Source organism: Bos mutus, chromosome 5 (genome assembly GCF_027580195.1).
Source record: "Bos mutus isolate GX-2022 chromosome 5, NWIPB_WYAK_1.1, whole genome shotgun sequence".
NCBI lineage: Eukaryota > Metazoa > Chordata > Mammalia > Artiodactyla > Bovidae > Bos > Bos mutus.
This window is the reverse complement of record NC_091621.1, coordinates 51,471,613-51,481,305: the sequence shown is the minus strand read 5'-3', so window position 1 is coordinate 51,481,305 and position 9,693 is coordinate 51,471,613. Positions and strand designations below refer to the sequence as shown.

At 37.3% G+C, this 9,693-nt stretch overlaps 1 non-coding gene across 1 annotated transcript; it reads right to left on the bottom strand.

Moving 5' to 3' along the window:
• Positions 1–4,298: 4,298 nt before the first annotated feature.
• On the bottom strand, positions 4,299–4,370 carry TRNAC-ACA (transfer RNA cysteine (anticodon ACA)). The gene has a single exon. It is a non-coding gene; the product is annotated as a tRNA-Cys (tRNA).
• Positions 4,371–9,693: the final 5,323 nt, after the last annotated feature.

The following is a 9,693-nucleotide window of genomic DNA, read 5'->3' as shown; positions in this document are numbered from 1 at the left end:
GGGGCATGGAAACAATGAAATCCCTCTTAAAAGTTATTCCTTTGAGTTGAAGAAGTAGCAGCATCTTCTAAAAGGAAGGAATTGCTTTACAGATCAAGGAGTGTGGGGTTCTTTCAGCAAACAAAGGAAGTTCAGTGGGGCTGAGAATCCCAAGCAGTCATTTTCATCTATATCTCATTCTCTAATCCCCATGCCAATTCTTGGGCAGCCTTGTTTCCAGATCAGTGTTCTAACTCTTTATAAAGAGGCAAGATGAACAGTGCATTAATTCCAATTCAGAATGCATTTGTTGGTTTTTCCTTTTTTTAAAATATATTAGTCCTCTCATCCTCCAATGGAAAGAAATCATTAAAAAGTAATTTTATAAAGCCCCTGTATTTCAACTGAGAATTTTGGGAGTTGAGCTTGCAATTTGTCTCTTGTCCAATGATTTCATGGGTCTTAGAAGCAGCCATTTTACCCTTCCTGTTTCATGTCCTTCATACTTTCCTATGACGATAACTATATGTGTGTTTTTTTTAATTGGAGTATAATTGCTTTACAATTGTGTTAGTTTCTGCTGTACAAGGAAGTGAATCGGCTATATGTATACGTATATCCCCTCTCTCTTGGACCTTCCTTGCCACCATCCCATCCATCTAGGTCATCACAGAACACCAAGCTGAGCTCCCGGCACTTTACAGCAGATTCCCACTGGCTATCTGTTTGCAGATGGTAATGTATATATGTCAACGTCAGTCTCCCAGTTCACCCCACCGCCTTCCCTCCCCCGCCCTGCCATGTCCACGTCTGTTCTCTACGTCCGTTTTTGCATAGCAAAAAAACCATAAATGGGATGAACAGACAGCCTTCAGAATGGGAGCAAATATTTACAAATGAAGCAACTGACAATGGATTAATCTCCAAAATATAAAAGCAGTTCACGCAGCTCAATATCAAAAAACCAAAGCCCCATCAAAAAATGGACAGAAGATCTAAACAGACATTTCTCCAAAGCTATGTGTTTTTTCAAATCCTTACCCTCAGGTGCGGAGAAGGCAATGGCACCCCACTCCAGTACTCTTGCCTAGAAAATCCCATGGACCGAGGAGCCTGGTGAGCTGCAGTCCGTGGGGTCGCCAAGAGTCGGACACGACTAAGCAACTTCACTTTCAGTTTTCACTTTCATGCATTGGAGAAGGAAATGGCAACCCACTCCAGTGTTCTTGCCTGGAGAATCCCAGGGATGGGGGAGCCTGGTGGGCTGCCGTCTATGGGATCGCACAGAGTCGGACACGACTGAAGCAACTTAGCAGCAGCAGCACCCTCAGGTGATGTGTCATTTTCAGTTACTATACAGGGGATATATCCCATTTTTGCAGGTCACTCTCCTCCAGATAAAAAAGTAACAATCTTTTACCCGGGAATATAATTGCATGATTAAAAGCATGCACAATACTAGACATTTTTCTGCACAGGAATCTTCTCCATGATTGTCCCTTGCTTACTCTTCATGTGTTCCCCAAACCTGCATCCACAAGCTCTCTGCTGTAGTCTTACCCAGATTTCTGCAGTTTTCTGAATTTACTATTACATCTTCTCTCTAAGCTTTGCTTATGACACTTCCTGAACCAGAAATCCCCATACCACCCATCTATATGTAGAACACACATTCAAATACAGCATCACTTCCTTTATGAAGGCATTCAGTATTTCCTATACCACACCTTTAGAAATAAGTACATGCTACTGCGAGAAACTAGTTACCCACTGTAGACTCAATCCCAGTCAAAACAATTTGTGGTTGTTCCTCTCCCTGTCTTTTAGCCTCCACGTTTCTCGATGACAGGCAGTTCCTTTTCTACCTTTTTCCCCCATTGACTAACTTCATTGTGCTGGTATATCGTAGGTGTTCCATGGATGCTTGTGTGATGAGGAAGAGAAATTAAATTTGGCCAATCGTTCTTATAGACTTTTTAGTCCAATTTACACTCCCTAATAAAATAATTTTCAGCTACCAGTCCCCTTGAATTTTAAGCATTTAATTCTTAACTTTTCTCTCCACTGAGAGACTTGGTTAAAAATATTTAATAATATAAATAATTAGCATATTTATCATTTATCTCAATAGGAATTTCAGTTCTACTGAGTATAACTACTCTCTGGGATTGAATGTTCCAATTAATTTCTCCCCTATGTATACACTTTTCCTTGTTTTTCTTTTTTTACTAAATGCTTTCAGCATACAGTAAAATTTTTAGGACAAAAATTACTTATGAAAATGAACTTTTGTATTTTCCTCAAATTTTAAAATATATTAAAGTAAAATAGTTTCAAATAAAAATATTGCTGTAGTGGTTTCTTCACTGGGAGGTAAATTATATTTGTGCATGCCTGCCGAGTGGCTTCAGTCATGTCCAACTCTTTTGCGACCCCATGGACTGTAGCCCGCCAGGCTCCTCTGTCCATGAGATTCTCCAGGCAAGAATACTGGAGTGGGCTGTCTTGCCCTCCTCCAGGGGATCTTCCCAATCCAGGGATTGGACTCAAGTCTTTTATTGTTTCCTGCATTGGCAGGCAGATTCTTTACCACTAGCCCCACCAGGGAAGGCCAAAGTACATTTGTAAGGATAGCTAAAGATAGTATATAATTATTAGATGCTAAACAGTGATTTCAACCTTACACAAGATTTCAGTGAGAACTGGAGTATAATGACTAAGCCAGGCTCTAGAGTCAGATGCCGAACTGGTTCTGACTTTGGGTCATTCACTTGGCCCTTTCCATTAGTAAAATAGAGGCAATGAGACACTTACTTTTTAAACCAGCAATTTCTTTTAATGATTCAGCCTTAAAGTGTGTCTACATTTTGTCCACAACCAACAATTGAAAGCCTGACTTTTTCTTTGGCAGATCTTCTTTTCAAAGCAGCTAGGATGTTGTATAACAATGTTCTTTTCGTGTTCTTGTTGGAATAATCATTCATGTTCCTGGCTAGAAACCACATCCACATTTTCCATATTCATAATTTTGGATAAAATGCTTTTTCTACTAAAAGGATGCCACTCCTAATTACAGCATCAAAAAAAGAAATTATCTAAGATTTTCGAAAGGAAAAAAAAAACATTTGGTACTATTGTATGACCGCCATAGTTGGAGTACTGAAGAAGTGTAACACAAACCTACTTTTCTTGAATAAAACCAAATAAAATATGTGTTTGTTATTCTATGTTTGGTGCCAGTGTATAGTAATGGAGATTCCAGAAACCACTGTGAATTTCATTTATTGAATCTGAAGAAATAAACTGTGTTGATGGTAATATACCCAATTTTTCTTCATCCTCTATCTGCTAAATTAGGGAAGCAGAAATAAGTGATTGCCATTGTGCTGTGAAAGGTTGAAACAGATACCTTTCATTCTTCCTCCAATTTTTTAAAAGGTACTTGCTAATAGTCTAAATGAAAAGTTATTAACTATCTTTTTGCATTAAAAGATAGTTTTTTACAATTTTTATGTAGTGTAATTTTGTTTCTTTTCATGGTGAGAATACAAATGAAGTAGCATTTAAATGAACTAAAGAGAAAGCAGGAGAAGTAACTTGTGTGAGTCAGAAACAAGAATAAAAAGAAAGATTTTTCATGTATTTAAATTTTATTACAAATTACCCATCAGTGTTCAATGCCACAGAAAGTTCAAGGAGGTAAAAATTTTTAAATGATCATCATCTTTGGCCACTTTTCTTGTAATTAATTTAGAATTTGATGGCAGTATATAATGACCTTAACGTAAGCTGTGTTTTGTGTATTAAAAAAAAAAGTGTAAAAGATATGAATAGAAAGTAATAGTGGGGACATTTTTTGACTCTGTGGCCACTAAATCATGTTTTTAAGCCAAAAATGTCATAGTACTTCAGATTTAGATCAATATCAACTCAGGTTAACATTTACATTGCTAAATGCTATAAAGGATACAAATGATAGAGAGAGATAGTCTACTCCATATTTCATAAGAACTGAGATGTCAAACTGCTTCCCCATCCATTTATTGGCTATTTATTCAGTCTCCCAAAGACTAATTTGTTATAATCCCATTGGAAATCTCTGTGCCCTAATTTGTGTTTAAGGCTCTTACGAAATAATTATATGCAGTACATACCGACTGTGTGCTAGGGTATTAGAGAAAAAGAAAAGAAAAGAAAGCTGCCCAGTCGTGTCCAACTCTTTGCAACCCGATGGACTGTAGCCTACCAGGCCCTTCTGTCCATGGGATTTTTCAGGCAAGAATACTGGAGTGGGTTGCCATTGCCTTCTCCAGGGGATCTTCCCCACCCAGGGATTGAACCTGGGTCTCCTGCATTGTAGGCAGACGCTTTACCATCTGAGCCACCAGGGAAGTCTAATACCCACCAGGATACTAGAGAAGCTTGGAATAAATCCTCTCTGAGATAGTTCTTATCTTTTATAATGGAAATGTCACACCATCCAAACTTTTCCTCAAATCTAATTCAAATAGCTATCTTTCCTCAATTTGGCTTTATGAAGATTCTAGGGAATGATACATATCATATCATTTTAATTGTGTCTATTGAATTTGACGGCTTTCCAGGTGGTTCAGTGGTAAAGAATTTTTCTGCCAATGAAGGAAACACCAGAGACCCAAGTTAGATCCCTGGGTCAGGAAGATCCCCTAGAGAAGGAAAATGGCAACCCACTCCCGTATTCTTGCCTGGGAAATCCCATGGACAGAGGAGCCTAAGCTATCGTCCATGGGATCTCAGAGAGTCAGACACGACTGAGTGGCTGAGCACACATGCACACGTGATTCTGAAAACCTTATTTCTTGCATAAGGTCTTTTCGTGCATGTGAGAAAGAGTTTGGGTGTGAGATTGCTGTTCACGAAGATGGGTTTACCTTACTAAACCAGTAAGGAAAGACCATTATCCAATTAAACTTTTGTAAAAACCTATCTTTCTAATTATACCTGGGAAAACATAATCACCTGGACCACCTGAGATGGCGCAGGTTCTGATGACAGTCTGAAGCCTTCAGAAATGTCTGTGTGCAGTCTTTCCATACTGAGATTGGACTTAACACCTCAGCAAGAGGACTGATGGACTTCAGATTTTCTTTTTTTTAGGATTTTTTTATATGAATCATTTTTTTAAAGTCTTTATGGAATTTGTTACAATATTACTTCTGTTTTTTGCCTTGGACTTTTGGCCACGAGGTATGTGGGATATTAGCTTCCTGATCAGGGATCAAACTCACATCTCCTTCATTAGAAGGTGAAGTTTTAACCACTGGACCACCAGGGAAGTCCCTCAACATTGAATTTCAAAATATCTTTTTCCTTGCCACCTCAAACTACAAAATAGTTTCTTCACATTCACTTGAAAGTTTATAGTGAGCTCAAGCGTTTTGTTTATAGAGAGATCTGTATACAATAAAATAAATTTTTAAAAACGTAAAAATGAACAGATTGTAACTCAACCATACATCAAAAAAATTTTTTTTAATCTGTACCCAAAATGACATGATTGTTATTATTCTCACCTCTGTGTATTTTCCATCATAGTCAAAGTTGTTCTTATATCTGCTTGGGATTTGGCTAAAGAGAATTGTTAGAAAAAAAGAAAAATCCAAGGGAAAATTGAACAAGCATACACATTTTATAAAAAAAGAATTCTTGTAAAGTAAAGCAAAGTTATTGGAATCTAATGTGACTTGGCTAAGGAGTACTTGCCACTAAGCATTTTTCCCCTCAGGTAGGGTATTGCAGATTTTATTTGAAACATTATAAATCTAAAAAGAACTGGCTACATAATTCACTATACATTTCACAAATTTCTCCCAAGCCAAACAAATTAATTTCAGATAATATTTTCAGCCAAAGGACAATAAATATTTTCACTGTTAAATTCATTTTCAACTACTCAAAAAGCCTCCAAGCTATTGGTTTCATAAAGTTGACAACATACTCCCTACAATCATTTCTAGGACTTTAACTCAAATCCATAAACTTTATGCAAGTATGTTTGATTTTTTTGGCTTTTTAAGTCCTTGAAAGACCACCTAATTGCAATGCTTTTAACTTATTCACTCTATGACTATTAGGGAATGTATCTCAAAGTAATTTTAAATTCACACTTTACTCTTCTCTAAATTCTCAGAACTGTGATTTAAATTCAATTTTTAATAATAATATTCTCTATAAAGCATCTAAAAAGTTAAAAGGAAGCATATTTTTAAATGAAGATTTCTTCTAGAAATTTTCAATATTCTTTCCATACCCTTAGCTAAGAGATTCTTAAAATTTAGAATCATCCAGGGAACCTGTCCAATTTTCACGTCCCAAAGCTTCCATTTCAGAGACTGTGACTTAGTACATTTGAAATGGAGCCTAGAAATCTGTACTTTTATCATGATGTCATGGTGACACTGATTCAGACTGATCAAGCAAAATACTCTGCAAATTTTTGTTCTCTATTTTTTTTAATTAAAATGTGCTTCCTGACATCAACCACTTTTTTTTCCCCTTTGTGCTTCCAGAAAGACCAGAGCCTGTGGCAGAAGTAGTCAAAGCTGAGGGCTTTTCTTTAACTATAGAATAATCAGTTGTCAAAGAGTTACTTAAGCTTGAGGTAGAGAAAACAGTGTAGAATTTCACTCTGTCACCTCTGAAATATGGCCTTGTTGTCCTTTAAAATTTAGAACTTTCCATAGCTTATGAGAAGGGAGAGAAAAACGAGAAACCTTGAATGTACCCTCTGCCAGTTGGCTGCTATGCCAATGTGGGGACTGTAATGAAAAATCTGCACGGTTTTCTTTCCATTTTCACCAGATGGAATCTATCATGACAATCCATTTTAAAAGCCCCTCGGGCTGGGAGGGGTGCGCTGGAGACAAACGATCAGCTCCAGCGTTGACAGGATCCCTGTTTCTAGGCATTGCATCTATCTCTTGGGAAACTTACAAACATCTTTGCAAAAGATATTAATTGGTCTTTAGTGTTAATTCGTCTTGCTGGCTTCTTTGTTATCATGAGCTTATTCCCGGGTATAGAGAAAGGAAACTTTCCTCTTTTCCCACTGGTCCAGCACAGCAGATGCTTTGGCACATTTAGCAGATATCAGTTACAGGTGGGAAGCCACCTTGTATCTGTCCACGAGCCAAGAACACTTTTTGGTAAAAGTGTTACCTTCAGTAATCATCTAAATAGATGGAGATAAACACAGCTTCCATAGAACTCATCTTCCAAAGAGGTGGAGAAGAGATAAATAAACAAACTTAATGCAAGATTCTAAGGGGTATGTGGCATGAGATTGTGGGGAATGTCATAGGACTCAGATTAAGAAAAGAAAAGAAGAAAGAAAGCGATGGAAGTGTAGGGAGAGGGACAGCTGGAAGGAAGGACGTTCAGGGAAAGAGAATATGATTTGATTTCATGATGGGAGACAATAAAGACTTTATAGAACAAGTGGTATTTAAATCCCCTCCCCAACCTCCACCAAAGCATTTGGACATGGGCTTGAGAAAGTGTTATAAATTAAGGGTATTGAGGGGTCAAACTAGGTCTTTAAAGAAGCATTAGAATTATTGCTGATGACACCCACTGGATACTACATTCAGTCAATCAGTGAGCCAGGGAGGTTCTCCAGGGCATGAAATATGGGTTGGAGGGAGCTACAGAGCATGAAAATGAATTGCATTAAGCACTTCAGAACTTCTCTTTCTCCTTTAACATTTTAGAGTAGATGATGATAAGGACTCAAATTTATTAGCCAGGGTAGGATTTTTTTCATAAGATATCAATAATGTTGGTTTTTATTAAAAACATGTAATCTTTATAATATCTGAGAATGTCTAGACCACATCACATTTTACAACTTAAGTTGATAATTTCATATGCTTTTACTTTTTTCAGATGTCTTTAAGTGATGATATTTTGTCCCTCTAGGAAGATTCTATAACGATCCATTCCTCAGAGACTAGGGAGAGAGCTGGGGTAGAGAATGGAGAGGTGATGCTAAGGAATCAAAGATTTCAGTCCAGAAGGAGTAAACTAATAAAAAGAAATGCCCTTTAGATCACAAAAAACTCATAAGAAACTATGGGCCCTTGGTACACCTAAATATATTTCTGATACTTCTCTTAACTAATCATTAGGATGCAAGATCACAAAATTTTCTTTACTCTCTAGTGAAAAACATAAAAAGCAAGGCCAGTTAATCTCTGTAAAGGTTTTTTTTAAAGAGATTTTGCAGATGTTCCATTTTTCTCCTATAATCAGTAAAACTGATTTAAATGTCACAATTTACTGATCCTATTGTGGTTCCTGACAGAAAGGATAAAAAGCACTATAAAGGATCTCCCAGAACAAAAGAAAAAAGTTTTGTGTCATCTAGAATTTGTGCATGATTATTTTAAACTAACAATGAACTTACTTCTTTGAATGGAATGTCTTGGTGCATTTTTAAAAATAATGTGAGAAAATCTGATGAATTACAGGTGGAATAAGGAATCTTCATCAAGTTGTTTCTGTTTATTATATTTTCTTAGCATTGATCTTTTCTCTTAACTTTTCAATTTCCTGTATCCAAGGAGAAAAAGGCATTAAACAATGGCCAAGACCGAGGGCTCACCCTCTCTCTATGTGTCCTGCATTCCACTACTCTTCTCCACCTCAGGCATCTGGAGAATAAATGCACAGAAGTCAAGGTCTTACGCATGCAAATTTCTTTGAAATGGGTTTTTAAGCCCAACATTACGTTACTGTTACTGCATGACAACGTTGGCTCAAGTGGAAGACACCTTTTTTCTTGATGAGAGTCAGACAACAGAGGCTAACAACATTGACAACAGCCTGAGTTTTCTCCAAGCCCACACCTAATCTTATTTTTCTATTCTGTATTATTAGATAGGTGAGAATGGTAAGCCCTAGACACATGTATAGCCGGGAAAATTTTCTTCTGTATCATCTTAAAAATCTGTCAGTTTGCAAAGGTGAACTAACAACAAGTTTGGCCTTGTAGAAAAAAGGAGAGAGAGAAAGAGAGAGAGACAAAGAAGAGAAAGAAGAACAGCTTATTATTAGGAGATTCAATGTCCTAAGTAAGGGATATAAATGATACCCCAATACTTTGGTGCCGTAAAGGTCTATGCATCCAAGAAATATTTACAAAGTGGCTTATATGTGCCAGGAGTATGGTAGGCGCTGGAGACAGAGCACTAGAAGTAAAAGACTGAAATATCTGCCTCTGTGAAACATATATCCTGTTAGGGATAAAACAATAAGAAAATGCAAATAAATTAAATAATACATATTAGAGCCAAAGAATTGATGCTTTTGAATTGTGGTGTTGGAGAAGACTTTTGAGAGTCCCTTGGACAGCAAGGAGATCAAACCAGTCAATCCTAAAGGAAATCAACCCTGAATATTCATTGGAAGGTCTGATGCTAAAGCTGAAGCTCCAATACTTCAACCACTTGATGCAAAGAGCAGACACACTGGAAAAGTCCCTGATGCTGGGAAAGAATGAGGGTAGGAAAATGGGCAACAGAGGATGAGATAGTTGGATGGAACACCGACTCAAAGGACATGAGTTTGAGCAAACCAGGAGATGGTGAAGGACAGGGAAGCCTGGCGTGCTGCAGTCCATGGGATTCCAATGAGTCAGACACGACTTAGTGACTGAACAACAATGACAATACAGAT